Source organism: Salvelinus namaycush, chromosome 28, assembly GCF_016432855.1.
Source record: "Salvelinus namaycush isolate Seneca chromosome 28, SaNama_1.0, whole genome shotgun sequence".
Lineage (NCBI taxonomy): Eukaryota > Metazoa > Chordata > Actinopteri > Salmoniformes > Salmonidae > Salvelinus > Salvelinus namaycush.
In genome coordinates this window covers 13559529-13575382 of record NC_052334.1, presented here as the reverse complement: position 1 = coordinate 13575382, position 15854 = coordinate 13559529, and positions in this window count along the sequence as shown.

Below are 15854 nucleotides of genomic sequence, written 5' to 3'. Positions count from 1 at the left end.
TACCCTATATGTCCTGGTCAAAAGTAGTTCACTACCCTATATGTCCTGGACAAAAGTAGTTCACTACCCTATGGGTCCTGGTCAAAAGTAGTTCACTACCCTATATGTCCTGGTCAAAAGCAGTGCACTACCCTATAGGTCCTGGCCAAAAGTAGTTCACTACCCTATATGTCCTGGTCAAAAGTAGTGCACTACCCTTTATGTCCTGGTCAAAAGTAGTTCACTACCCTATGGGTCCTGGTCAAAAGTAGTTCACTACCCTATAGGTCCTGGTCAAAAGTAGTGCACTACCCTATGGGCCCTGGTCAGAAGTAGTGCACTACCCTATAGGTCCTGGTCAAAAGTAGTTCACTACCCTATGGGTCCTGGTCAAAAGTAGTTCACTACCCTATATGTCCTGGTCAAAAGTAGTGCACTACCCTATGGGTCCTGGTCAAAAGTAGTGCACTACCCTATAGGTCCTGGTCAAAAGTAGTTCACTACATAGGGAATAGCATACCATTTGGGATGCTGCCACGTTCTCTCTTTAAACCCTATGCTCTCCTTGCAGCGTGGGACGGTGGGGAGAGGAGCGGGGCGTGCTGAGAACACTGGTTTTACCCTTTCTGTGGTTCATCTGATCGCTGCTCTACTCCTCTCTGTGATTTACTCGCTTTGCCTCTCACCCTGAGGACTATATCAAACGCAGCCTTGCCTGCCTGCCTCCACGGATCCACTCTGCCAGTGTGGGAGAGAGTGTGAGTGTAAGTGTTTCTGTATAATTCATTATCATTGGTAAGTACAGTGTATAGCGTCCAATGTTTCTCACCAACAACATCAAATGCGCTCCCCATCTTTCGCCCTGACTCCGTCTCAGAGCCCTCACTGTGCTGCTTAATTCTATGTGTTTTCAAGACTTCAAATATTCTTTGAGTTTCAATTTTGCATTCAAAAATAAGAAACTGACAACACAATGCAACAACAACCAAAAAGACCCCCCCCCCCCCCCTTCTCCCCTCCTCCATTCCTATTGTCTTGTTTCTCCTTGTTTTGCTCTGGAGACGCTTTCTCTCTTCCCTTCCCTCTCTCCCTCTCCCTCAGTCTTTTAGTTTTTCCACTGTGAAGCTTGTGGGCCAACAGCTCATAATCATTTCAAAGGTCTTTTTAATGTATAATAAGTGTGCTGCATCGCCATCAACAAAGTGTCAGAAGGAGGAAGTCAACATTAAACCTGACTCCCGATGGGTACGATGCCGCTACGATGCCCCCCCCCCCCCCCCCCCCCCGTAAACCAGCGCTCTGTGACCTCTGCATCTTGTCTCTTTCGCTCGACTTTCACACTCCTCCTCTGGATCTGTCGTTGCAGTTAGTGTGTTGTCTCTGATGGTATTTGAGCTTTCAGTTCCTCCAGTGTACAGTGTATTGGGGAGGTTTGTTAGGACACACGATGAAACATTTTACTAAATGTAAATCATTGTAAATATGATAGTTCTGTATTTACATTTACAAACATTTCTAAAAACATATTTTCACTATGTCATTACGGGGTATTGCGTGTACTGTACCATTTGGAAATCAGGTTGTAACACAACAAAATGTGGAATAAACTGAGGGGTAGGAATACTTTCTGAAGGCGCTGTATAAGAGAGATTGAAGCTAGGTGACAATACAATGCTTTTACATGTGAGAAAATGAAACTTCTCAGTGCGCATTGGTGTAATCTTAACATTTCCATAACAATATGCTCCTTCGCACTATTTTCCAAGGTCTCTCAGTTTGTAGTATCATGTTCCCCTGGCAATAATCAACTCTGTAATCCAACCCAAACACAACACTCTGACAAGCTATTCCGTCAGATGGCACCCTATTCCATCGGTCCCGGTCAAAAATAGTGCACTATTATAAGGAAAAGGGTGCTATTTGGGACGTACCTTTGTTACATGTGCATCCACAGTAGGTCTCAGCCTCCGTCTAATTGTTATGTTTAGTCTAAACAATATTTTTATCCAAGTGACACTGTTGTATGTGAACATGTTTTTCCTCTATTTGGAAAAGATACCGTTTTTTTTCATCACTCTCTTAACATGTACCGCTTGGCTAAAATACTTTGTACCGGGAGATTTGAACCTCAAGTCTCCGAAGCTGTAAGGGATAGAAGCAGAGAACCAACAGCATCACAACAATGAAACAGGAATGGATGTTTCCCAAATGGAACCCTACTGCCTATACACTGCACTACTTTTGACCAGGACCTATAGGGCAGTGCACTACTTTTGACCAGGACATATAGGGTAGTGCACTACTTTTGACTGGGCCTATAGGGTTATGCACTGTTTTTGACCAGGGCCTATAGGGTAGTGCACTACTTTTGACCGGGCCTATAGGGTAGTGCACTACTTTTTACCGGGCCTATAGGGTAGTGAACTACTTTTGACCGGGCCTATAGGGTAGTGCACTACTTTTGACCAGGGCCTATAGGGTAGTGCACTACTTTTGACCAGGACCTATAGGGCAGTGCACTACTTTTGACCAGGGCCTATAGGGTAGTGCACTACTTTTGACTGGGCCTATAGGGTTATGCACTGTTTTTGACCAGGGCCTATAGGGTAGTGCACTACTTTTGACCGGGCCTATAGGGTAGTGCACTACTTTTGACCGGGCTTATAGGGTAGTGAACTACTTTTGACCGGGCCTATAGGGTAGTGCACTACTTTTGACCGGGCCTATAGGGTAGTGCACTACTTTTGACCGGGCCTATAGGGTAGTGAACTACTTTTGACCGGGCCTATAGGGTTTTGAACTACTTTTGACCGAGCCTATAGGGTAGTGCACTACTTTTGACCGGGCCTATAGGGTAGTGCACTACTTTTGACCGGGCCTATAGGGTAGTGAACTACTTTTGACCGGGCCTATAGGGTAGTGCACTACTTTTGACCGGGCCTATAGGGTAGTGCACTACTTTTGACCGGGCCTATAGGGTAGTGAACTACTTTTGACCGGGCCTATAGGGTAGTGCACTACTTTTGACCGGGCCTATAGGGTAGTGCACTACTTTTGACCGGGCCTATAGGGTAGTGCACTGCTTTTAACCGGGGCCCATAGGGCTATCCTACCCTACCCGGCCTTTCTAAGGACTTCGAAAGCCAAGTTATTAACAAACAGATCACCGACCATTACGAATCCCACCATACCTTCTCCACTATGCAATCTGGTTTCCGAGCTGGTCATGGGTGCACCTCAACCACGCTCAAGGTCCAAAACGATATCATAACCGCCATCGATAAGAGACAATACCATGCAGCTGTCTTCATTGACCTGGCCAAAGCTTTCGACTCTGTCAATCACCACATTCTTATCGGCAGACTCAACAGCCTTGGTTTCTCAAATGACTGCCTTGCCTGGTTCACCAACTACTTCTCAGGCAGAGTTCAGTGTGTCAAATCGGAGGGCCTGTTGTCCAGACCTCTGGCAGTCTCTATGGGGGTGCCACAGGGTTCAATTCTCGGGCCGAATCTTTTCTCTCAATGATGTCGCTCTTGCTGCTGGTGATTCTCTGATCCACCTCTACGCAGACGACACTATTCTGTATACTTCTGGCCCTTCTTTGGACACTGTGTTAACTAACCTCCAGACGAGCTTCAATGCCATACAACTCTCCTTCTGTGGTCTCCAACTGCTCTTAAATGCAAGTTAAACTAAATGCATGCTCTTCAACCGATCGCCTGCACCTGCCCGCCTGTCCAGCATCACTACTCTGGAAGGTTCTGACTTAGAATATGTGGACAACTACAAATACCTAGGTGTCTGGTTAAACTGTAAACTCTCTTTCCAGCCTCACATTAAGCATCTCCAATCCAAAATTAAGTCTAGAATTGGCTTCCTATTTCACGACAAAGCATCCTTCGCTCATGCTGCCAAACATACCCTCGTAAAACTGACTATCCTGCCGATCCTTGACTTCGGCGATGTCATTTACAAAATAGCTTTCAACACTCTACTCAGCAAATTGGATGCAGTCTATCACAGTGCCATCCGTTTGGTCACCAAAGCCCCATATACTACCCACCACTGCGACCTGCATGCTCTCGTTGGCTGGCCCTCGCTTCATATTCGTCACCAAACCCACTGGCTTCAGGTCATCTATAAGTCTTTGCTAGGTAAAGCCCCACCTTATCTCAGCTCACTGGTCACCATAGCAACACCCACCTGTAGGATGCGCTCCAGCAGGTATATTTCACTGGTCATCCCCAAAGCCAATTCCTCCTTTGGCCGCCTTTCCTTCCTTCCAGTTCTCTGCTGCCGGGAAACAAATTGAAAAAATCACTGAAGCTGGAGCATCATGTATCCCTCACTAACTTTAAGCACCAGCTGTCAGAGCAGCTCACAGATCACTGCACCTGTACATAGCCCATCTGTAAACAGCCCATCTAACTACCTCATCCCCATACTGTTATTTATTGTTTTGCTCCTTTGAACCCCAGTATCTCTACTTGCACATTCATCTTCTGCACATCTATCACTCCAGTGTTTAATTGCTAAATTGTAATTATTTTGCAACTATGGCCTATTTAATGCCTTGCCTCCCTTATCTTACTAATTTGCACACACTTTATATTGACTTTTTCTATTGTGTTATTGACTGTACGTTTGTTTATTCCATGTGTAACTCTGTGTTGTTGTTTGTGTCGCACTGCTTTGCTTTATCTTGGCCAGGTCGCAGTTGTAAATGAGAACTTGTTCTCAACTGGCCTACCTGGTTAAATAAAGGTGAAGTAAAATAAAAAATAAGAAAAGGGCTCAGGTCAAAAGTAATGGATGACATTGGATGATTAAAAAGCAAAGCGAGCAGTGCTTCTTAGACCAGACCTTCCCATTCCCACAATGCCATGTGGCAGTCTCTGGCAGTAACTCAGGATAGGACTAAACAGCTGGCTGGCTGACAGCAGATCTGCCAAAAGCTGCCAACAAGAGGCTCACATTTCTCATAGAGCCTGCTCACAGCCAAGCAGCAGGATGCTAACCCTTTCACATTTTTAATTAGACCCACACACCCATGTTTTTGAGCCATCGTAACATACAGATGAAATGCCAAACATAATTTGTTCAGAAATATTTGCTTACAAAGTACTTTCCGGGGTCCTCGTTGCGTTAAGCTTGCACAATTTTGTGCAAGGGATTGGAAGTCAGACAGGAGAGATTAACAACGTTGGCTGTGAGGGAGGTTTTTTGCGGGGTGGAAAAAGTGACATCTTGTAAAAAGAAAAAAGTCCTGAAAAATAACGGTTGTTTTTCAAAAAGTGTGGTAACCCTTCATTTTACAGTTCATGAATTACTAGGTAATAACTAAGTAATTACTAGGTAATAACTAGGTAATTACTAGGTAATAACTAGGTAAATACCTATTAACCAAAAGTAAATACATGGTAACTATTTAGTCCCACACGTACTAACTAGATATAAAGCAAGTAAGTTCTACACACTAACTTAGTAAATAGAAAGTAACCACATGTAATTATATAGTACATATATTTTGTCCCCAAGGTTAGTATTGAGGACCTTGTAAGTAAATACATTGTACTTACTATGCAAACACCTAGTCACAACATCTATGTGATAATGTATTTATTTACTAGCACGTACTTACCACATGAATACATTCAAGTCAATCATCCAGATGTTGGTATTCTCTAACGTTGTTTCTATGTACTTAGCCTTTAGTTCTCATGTATGTTTGTATTACAAGGGCTATAAAAGAAGTGGTGTCTGTTTCCAAATGCTTTTGTGTTTACTACTGTACAATATAAAACTGGGAGCATTTCACAATTATGACAAGCACACGACTCAGAGTGAAGTGTATTTAATAATGAAAACCAACCAGAGGTCAGTAGAAACACATTTGTATTAATGTACAATCATATAATCAGACAAGCTAGCATAGCAACAAAAGTGAACTGCATTCATTTCTAAGTGGACAACAAACTTCCAGTCTAAACACGATTCTTTTGAATTGACGGCTATAGATAGTAATCTTTTTATTCTGATAAAATAAATGTTTTGGACTACACAGCAACATGTCAATGCTCACATCAAGATATTCAATATGTTTACTTACCGATGATGCCACTAGAAAGAGACGGATGGCTAATGATTGTGGCAAGCTTGTACATCATAGGGGACATTTTTTAAAGTAGCTAGCTCAGTGTATTTCTAGCAACACTCCCTAGTCACTTCCAGTTAACATCATTTTAGAAATTTGTCATAGTAGAAAAGTGTCAAAAACATATATAAAAACAAGACATAATTTTGCATCCTCATTTAAAATGATGCATTATGAAAGATGTTTCGTTAAATAAACGTAATATATTTGACTAACTTAGTATGAAGTGCTTACTTGCTTTGTTCCTAGTACGTACGTTTGCAACTAAATAGCTACCATGTATTTACTTTTTGTTACTAGGCATTTACCTAGTTATTACCTAATTATTAACGGGCTCTCATATGAAGGTTTACCAAGTGTTTGCAAGTATTGTTGACTTGACATGTGACATACTCCAAAACATCTCTTTGATGCTGGACACGCATAGACCAACATCTTGACCAAAGATTTTCACATGTACCTAAACCTCTATTTAGACAACACACAGTAATAGACATACTTTTAGATACAGCACAAGTCAATCTGAAGTCACAGTACGGTCTATAGAGTCAGAGACAGTAGTATTTGGACAGGTACCCTATGCCCACAATAGGCCTGGGGCTGAGCCTGGATCTGGGTCTATAAGGTTGTGTGGTTGCGTGGTTGCGTGGGGGTGGTGTGGTGGTGTATTGAGGGTGGAAGAGAGACAATGAGAAGAGTGTTTACCCGGGTGGGCAGAGGGGCGGGCGGGGAGGCAAGGGCATCATGTGCAAGGGGATTACCGCAGCATTATGACTGTGAGACGCCTTGCCATCTGGACCTGTAGAAGAAAAGAACCAGAATACTGAGACTGCAAAAAGAGAGAGATAGAGAGAGACAGAGAGAGAGCGAGAGAGAGAGAGAGAGAGAGAGAGAGAGTCAGAGAGAGAGTCAAACAGAGAGAGAGAGTCAAAGAGAGAGAGAGAGAGTCAAACAGAGAGAGAGAGAGAGAGAGAGAGAGAGAGAGAGAGAGAGAGAGAGAGAGAGAGAGAGAGAGAGAGAGAGAGAGAGAGAGAGAGAGAGAGAGAGAGAGAGAGAGAGAGAGATTCAAAGAGTTCTTCAGAGAGTCAGAGAGAGAGAGAGAGAGAGAGTCAAAGAGACCATCAGAGAGAGTCAGAGAGAGGGAGAGAGGCCATCAGAGAGAGTCAGAGAGAGGGAGAGAGAGAGGAAATTAATTATTTAATAAAAAATCATTAATTCATGAGAACAGTTTTTAAAAGGATGTACTAGGCTTGCTGCATAAAGGTTATCTTTACGTTTAAAGTGTATAAGTAATTGATGATTTGTTGAAATGACAATGCCTCTGTGTTGTAGTAAAACAGAGAGAGTAATTCATTAATCAATATTGAATAAGATGTGGGCATCTGAATGGGCAGTTAATTGACCAAGAGTTGAGTCGGTAATTACAAGAATGACGAGAGAGAGAGAGCTTCCATTTGTGTGTTTTTATTATATCTATGTCCCTCCCCCCTCTCCCTCCCTTTCACTCTCCCCCTCCTTTCTTCCTCTCCTCCTCATCACTACTTCCTTGTCACAGAGGACCCTGTAGGCTCTATAGCCCTACAACTCTCCAGCCAGCCAGGTTCCCGAATGGCACTATTCCCTTATTTCCCTATGCACATAGGGCTCTGATCAAAAGTAAGGCACTATATAGGGAATAGGGTGCCATTTGGGAAGTAGCCAGAGACAGAGGGTGACCACAGTGAATGATGGCCCAGCTGTGGTATGGCTGGACAGGGGGATAAAGGTGGAGAGTGACCCTGGACCAGGGCGACCATGTGGGATGGTAGGGGGACCATGGGGGGTGACAAGAGGGCTTGGCACATCAGTCTCAGTGTGTCACATCATGGGAGTAGGTACAGGATGGACAGTCAGAATACACTGTGGAGCATCTGGACTCAAGGGGAAAGAGGGAGCAGGGCTAACCGGCCAGAGCTGGAAAACTGACCACTCACTCAAAGTCTGGGCTTGGTTAGCTGACAAGTTTGTTTGGTTTGCTTGGTAATGAGTGTGTTGTTGTGTTTGTGGGAGGGGTGGGGGGTGGGGGTTAACTAAGCATATATAATTGTTTTGAGATGGTCATACCATGATTTAGAATTTCAGGTATACTTTAGGTATAAAAATATATATTTAAAAGTTATTTGATAAAATATAGAATTTGGCCTTTACTACTTACTATAGCATAGATGAATGAATGCATTGAATAACACATTCATAAATGGCTGTCACACCCTGGCCTTAGTTATCTTTGTTTTCATTATTATTTTAGTTAGGTCAGGGTGTGACATGGGGAAGTTTGTGTGTTTTTGTATTGTCTAGGGTGTTGTATGGTTTAGGGGGTTTAGTAGAGTAGATGGTTTAGTGTTCAGTGTAGGTGTCTAGGAAAGTCTATGGTTGCCTGAATTGGGTCTCAATTAGAGACAGCTGGTTATGGTTATCTCTGATTGGGAGCCATATTTAAGGCAACCATAGGCTTTAGCTGTTTTGTGGGTAATTGTCTATGTGTAGTGTTTGTGTCAGCACTATTTGTATTTATAGCTTCACGGTCATCTGTTTGTTGTTTTGTTTCATTTTTTCCTTCTTATAATAAAGAGAAGATGTATTTTTCACGCGCTGCGCCTTGGTCCTCTCTCTCTCCTATAGACGATCGTGACAGAATTACCCACCAACATCGGACCAAGCAGCGTAAATCAAGGCAGAGTGGCTGGAAGCCCGAGAGGCTCCCCCAAAAATTTCTTGGGGGAGGGCACACGGGGAGTGTGGCTGGGTCAAGTGGGAGAATTGAGCCAGTTCCCCGTGCTTACCATCAGGAGCAGTTGGCTAAACTAAGGTATGAGTCGGAGAATGTGGAGGAGTTATTGGACAGATTGGAGGAAAGTGAAAGGATGGGAGATTATGAGACATTTGAGGAGTTGTTGGTGTTATTGGAGGAGAGCGAAGAGAGAGAGATGTTGATATGGGGGAGCATACAACCAGGTAAGGTTGGGAAGCCTCCTGTGCGTCTCCTGAGCCCTGTACGCACTGTTCCTTCTCCCCGCACTCTTCCTGAGGTGCGTGCCCTCAGCCCGGTACCACCAGTAACGGTACCACGCACCAGGCCTATAGTGCGCCTCGAGAGTCCAGTGTGCCCTGTTCCTCCTCCACGTACTAGCCCTATGGTGCGTGTCTCCAGTCCGGTACCACGCACCAAGCTTCCTGTGTGTCAACAGAGCCCTGTTCCTCCTCCACGCACTAACCCTGTGGTGCGTATCTCCAGCCCATTACCACCAGTGCCTACACCACGCACCAAGCCTCCTGTGTGTCTCCAGGGTCCAGTATGCCCTGTTCCTCCTCCCCGCACTAGCCCTGAGATGCGTGTCCCCAGCCCGGTACCACCAGTTCCGGCACCACGCACTAGGCCTAGTGTGCGTCTCCAGGGTCCAGTATGCCCTGTTCCTCCTCCCCGCACTAGCCCTGAGATGCGTGTCCCCAGCCCGGTACCACCAGTTCCGGCACCACCCACTAGGCCAAATGTGCGTCTCCAGGGTCCAGTATGCACTGTTCCTTCTCCCCGTACTCGCCCTGATGTGCGTGCCCTCAGCCCGGTACCACCAGTGCCGGTACCACGCACCAGGCCTATAGTACGCTTTGAGAGTTCAGTGTGCCTTGTTGTTGTTCCCCGCACTAGCCTGAAGGTGCGTGTCCTTAGCCCGGTGCCTCCAGTTCCGGCACCACGCACCAGGCCTACAGTGCGCCTCATCCGGCCAGAGCCATCCGTCTCCCCAGCGCCATCTGAGCCATCCGTCTCCCCAGCGCCATCTGAGCCATCCGTCTCCCCAGCGCCATCTGAGCCATCCATCTCCCCAGCGCCATCTGAGCCATCCGTCTCCCCAGCGCCATCTGAGCCATCCGTCTCCCCAGCGCCATCTGAGCCATCCGTCTCCCCAGCGCCGTCTGAGCCATCCGTCTGTCCCGAGCCATTAGAGCCGCCCGTCTGTCCCGAGCCGTCAGAGCCGTTAGTCAGTCAGGAGCCGCTAGAGCCATTCGTCAGTCAGGATCCGCCAGAGCCGCCAACCAGACAGGATCTGCCAGAGCCGCCAACCAGACAGGATCTGCCAGAGCCGCCAACCAGACAGGATCTGCCAGAGCCGTCAGCCAGCCATGAGCAGCCAGATCCGTCAGCCAGCCATGAGCAGCCAGATCCGTTAGCCAGCCATGAGCAGCCAGATCCGTCAGCCAGCCATGAGCAGCCAGATCCGTCAGCCAGCCATGAGCAGCCAGATCCGTCAGCCAGCCATGAGCAGCCAGATCCGTCAGCCAGCCATGAGCAGCCAGATCCGTCAGCCAGCCATGAGCAGCCAGATCCGTCAGCCAGCCATGAGCAGCCAGATCCGTCAGCCAGCCATGAGCAGCCAGATCCGTCAGCCAGCCATGAGCAGCCAGATCCGTCAGCCAGCCATGAGCCGTCCAGCCAGGATCCGCCAGAGCCGTCCAGCCAGGATCCGCCAGAGCCGTCCAGCCAGGATTCGCCAGAGCCGTCCAGCCAGGATTCGCCAGAGCCAGCCAGCCAGGATCCGCCAGCCAGCCAGGATCCGCCAGAGCCAGCCAGCCAGGATCCGCCATTCAGTCCGGTGCTGCCCTTCAGTCCGGTGCTGTCCCTCAGTCCGGAGCTGCCGTCCCTCAGTCCGGAGCTGCCCCTTATCCTGGTGCTGCCCCTTATCCTGGTGCTGCCCCTTATCCTGGTACTGCCCCTTATCCTGGTGCTGCCCCTTATCCTGGTGCTGCACCTTAGTCCGGTACTGCCCCTTAGTCCGGTGCTGCCCCTTAGTCCGGTGCTGCCACTTAGTCCGGTGCTGCCCCTTATTCCAGTGGGGTTAAGAAAGCGGGTAGTGACTATGGTGGGGTGGGGACCACGACCAGTGCCAGAGCCGCCACCGTGGACAGACGCCCACCCAGACCCTCCCCTAGACTTTATGCTGGTGCGCCCGGAGTTCGCACCTTAAGGGGGGGGTTATGTCACACCCTGGCCTTAGTTATCTTTGTTTTCATTATTATTTTAGTTAGGTCAGGGTGTGACATGGGGAAGTTTGTGTGTTTTTGTATTGTCTAGGGTGTTGTATGGTTTAGGGGGTTTAGTAGAGTAGATGGTTTAGTGTTCAGTGTAGGTGTCTAGGAAAGTCTATGGTTGCCTGAATTGGGTCTCAATTAGAGACAGCTGGTTATGGTTGTCTCTGATTGGGAGCCATATTTAAGGCAACCATAGGCTTTAGCTGTTTTGTGGGTAATTGTCTATGTGTAGTGTTTGTGTCAGCACTATTTGTATTTATAGCTTCACGGTCGTCTGTTTGTTGTTTTGTTTCATTTTTTCCTTCTTATAATAAAGAGAAGATGTATTTTTCACGCGCTGCGCCTTGGTCCTCTCTCTCTCCTATAGACGATCGTGACAATGGCAAAAAAATACAGTTCCAAAGAAATAACAAGGAAAAAGGTTTTGAAGTATCTAGGAGATATAAGAAAGCTCAGGAAATATATTTACAGTATATATTTATTTTTAATACATATTTAACCCATGTATTTTGTTGGCACAAAACTACCTCCATACTTCCATTCATTTGAATGGGTTACTTTCAGAACAGTCCTATGACACTTGTGGAGTCCGTAGAGCAAAACAGAGAACATCATCGTGTTCCTGAGATTCTCTCCTTTCCATAGAGTAGATTGTACATTTGCGGAAGCTACAGACATTTTTGTGAGAAGACTGATTTTTGGACTGTCTCATGGTCTGACAAACACTGATGTAGCTCGGCCCCCTTCCACCCAGGCATCTCTAGTTTAAATTGATGTATTTTTTTATTTTATTATTATGTTACTTAGAGTAATGGACAGAATTTTAATGAAAACAGTTCCTTCTGGAGATCCTATCAAGCTCTGTCAGGCTGGATGGGAGCATTGCTGCACAGCAATTTTCAGGTCTCTCCAGAGATGTCTCTGTGTGCTTCGGAGTGTTGTCCTGTTGGAAGGTAAACCTGTTCTGGAGCAGATTTTCATCAAGGATCTCTATGTACTTTGCTCTGTTAATCTTTCCATCGATCCTAACTAGTCTCCCAGTCCCTGCCGCTGAAAAACATTGCCACAGCATGATGCTGCAAGCACCATGCTTCACCGTAGGGATGGTGCCAGGTTTCCTCCAGACTTGACGCTTGGCATTCAGGCTAAAGAGTGTAATCTTGGTTTCATCAGACCAGAGAATCTTGTTTCTCATGATCTGAGAGTCTTTAGGTGCCTTTTTGGCAAACTCCAAGCAGGCTGTCATGTGCCTTTTACTGAGGAGTGGCTTCCGTCTTGCCACTCTACAATAAAGGCCTGATTTCTGGAGTGCTGCAAAGATGGTTGTCCTTCTGGAAGGTTCTCCCATCCCCACAGAGGAACTCTGGAGCTTTGTCAGAGGGACCATCGGGTTCTTGGTCACCTTCTTGACCAAGGCCCTTCTCCCCCGATTGCTCAGTTTGGCCGGACGTACAGCTCTAGGAAGAGTCTTGGTGGTTCCAAACTTCTTCCATTGAAGAATGATGGAGGCCACTGTGTTCTTGGCGACCTACAATGCTGCAGAAATGTGTTGGTCTCGGAGCACCACAGACAATCTACTCTACCTCATGGCTTGGTTTTTGCTCTGACATTCACTGTCAGTTGTGGGACCTTATATAGACAGGTGTGTGCCTTTCCAAATCATGTCCAATCAATTGAATTTACCACAGGCGGACTCCAATCAATATTTAGAAACTCTCAAGAATGATCAATGGCTTTGTCATTATGGGGTATTGTGTGTAGATTGATGAGGATTTTTTTTAAGTAATCCATTTTATAATAAGGCTGTAATGTAACAAAATGTGGAAAAAGGGAAGAGGTCTAAAAATTTCAGAATTCACTGTAAACTCTGACGTGTCGTCAAGGTGGTCTATCAAAAGGATAGATATACATCCCTCAAAGGTTGTTTGAATGTGTCAGTATATTTGTTTATGTCACTGGGTGATCCTTAGGTTACAGCAATCCCCCCTCCCTTCCTCCCTGCCTCCCGCCCTCTGTGGAGCTGAGGATAGTTTCCAGGAGCCTGTCGTGGCTTAGCAGGTACAGTTATCTGAGGCCTTTGGCACAGGGCCCAGACGGAGAGAGAGAGTGTCATTGGAGGCCTACTGGAGGGAGGAACGGCAGGAGGGAGGGAATGAGGGGGCTGAGAGCAGACAGCTCCAGGGCAGGTGTTGAAATACACCCTGGCTCTTTAGGTGGTGATCGCTGCAAAAACATGCCGTCTGCCAGTTTGCAGTTAGCTCAGATACACTCTCTGTCTCTCCTGAAACACACACGCAAGTACACCCCCCCCCCCCCCCCGCCACACACACACACACACACACAGACACACAAACACACACACACAGACACACAGACACAGACACACACACACACACACACACACACACACACACACACACACACACACACACACACACACACACACACACACACACACAGACACACAGACACACACACACACACAGACACACAGACACACACACATACACTCATAGGGTGACAGCTTGTGTTTATTAGATCTGTGCCTCAAATTGTAAGCAGAAAAAGAAAGAAGAAAAGGTGAATATTTTATCTCCAGCTTCAGCCAAGGCAGCGTCCATGTGCCTTTGAGCTATTTGTCCTTTTATCATTGTCAACAGCACATTGTCAACAGCACATGGTTTCAGCGGTTTCAACTGCATATTTGTCTCTTCTTCTATGAGGACCACCATAGCTCCGGCTCTTTAACATGACTGCATGCTTTTTCTCTCTGCTCCGAAGCACAAGTAAATGGTCAGACATGCATAATGTACAATATGCAAGACAATGCTGTATATTTTCTTGCAGATTGCATGTTCTCTACTTCCATTGTTTTGTGATGGTTTCAGATTACACTACACAAACAAACAAACAAAACAATCCTTTTGTCGTCTTCGTCTACCATAAGTATTTTTCCTAATTTTATCTTCCTCGTTTAGTTCCTGTGGTGTTCTCAACTTTCAGTGTACATTAACCTACTGTGCCTGTGGAGAGGTAGTGGAGGAGAGGATGAGCAGAGGAGCAGAGGGAGGAGAAGAGAGGAGGGAGAAAAGGACGGAGGAGAGGAGGAGTGGAGGAGAGGAGGGAGGAGAGGAGAGGAGGGAGGAAAGGAGGGAGGAGAGGAGGAGCGGAGGAGAGGAGGGAGGAGAGGAGGGAGGAAAGGAGAGGAGGAGAAGAGGATAGGAGGCAGGAGAGGAAGAGCAGAGGAGATGAGGAGAGGAGAGGAGAGGAGAGGAGAGGAGAGGAGAGGAGAGGAGAGGAGAGGAGAGGAGAGGAGAGGAGAGGAGAGGAGAGGAGAGGAGGAGAGGAGAGGAGGAGCAGAGGAGATGAGGAGAGGAGGGAGGAGAGGATAGGAAGGAGGAGAGGAGAGGAGGCGAGGAGGAGCAGAGGAGATGAGGAGAGGAGGCGAGGAGGAGCAGAGGAGATGAGGAGAGGAGGGAGGAGAGGAGGAGCAGAGGAGATGAGGAGAGGAGAAAGGAGAGGAGAGGAGGGAGGAGGAGCGGAAAAGAGGAGGGAGGAGAGGAGGGCGGAGAGGAGAGGAGGAGCAGAGGAGAGGAGGGAGGAGAGGAGGAGATGAGATGTGAGGAGGTGAGTGGTGGCTCGGAGCTGTGCTGTGACCTTCTGTCTCATTCCAACCGTTTCACCTCAGCTGTCAATCAGCACGTAGTTCCCCAGGATGTGAAAGTAGTATTTGTATTTGTATTTATTATGGATCCCCATTACTCTTCCTGGGGTCCAGCCAAATCAATCAATCAATCAAGTTTATTTTATATAGCCCTTCGTACATCAGCTAATATCTCGAAGTGCTGTACAGAAACCCAGCCTAAAACCCCAAACAGCAAGCAATGCAGGTGTAGAAGCACGGTGGCTAGGAAAAACTCCCTAGAAAGGCCAAAACCTAGGAAGAAACCTAGAGAGGAACCAGGCTATGAGGGGTGGCCAGTCCTCTTCTGGCTGTGCCGGGTGGAGATTATAACAGAACATGGCCAAGATGTTCAAAATGTTCATAAATGACAAGCATGGTCAAATAATAATCAGGAATAAATGTCAGTTGGCTTTTCATAGCCGATAATTAAGAGTTGAAAACAGCAGGTCTGGGACAGGTAGGGGTTCCATAACCGCAGGCAGAACAGTTGAAACTGGGACAGCAGCAAGGCCAGGTGGACTGGGGACAGCAAGGAGTCATCATGCCCGGTAGTCTTGACGTATGGTCCTAGGGCTCAGTTCCTCCGAGAGAGAGAAAGAAAGAGAGAAGGAGAGAATTAGAGAGAGCCAAGATGTTCAAAATGTTCATAAATGACAAGCATGGTCAAATAATAATCAGGAATAAATGTCAGTTGGCTTTTCATAGCCGATCATTAAGAGTTGAAAACAGCAGGTTTGGGACAGGTAGGGGTTCCATAACTGCAGGCAGAACAGTTGAAACTGGGACAGCAGCAAGGCCAGGTGGACTGGGGACAGCAAGGAGTCATCATGCCCAGTAGTCCTGACGTATGGTCCTAGGGCTCAGGTCCTCCGAGAGAGAGAAAGAAAGAGAGAAGGAGAGAATTAGAGAGAGCATACTTAAATTCACACAGGACACTGGATAAGACAGGAGAAGTACTCCAGATATAAC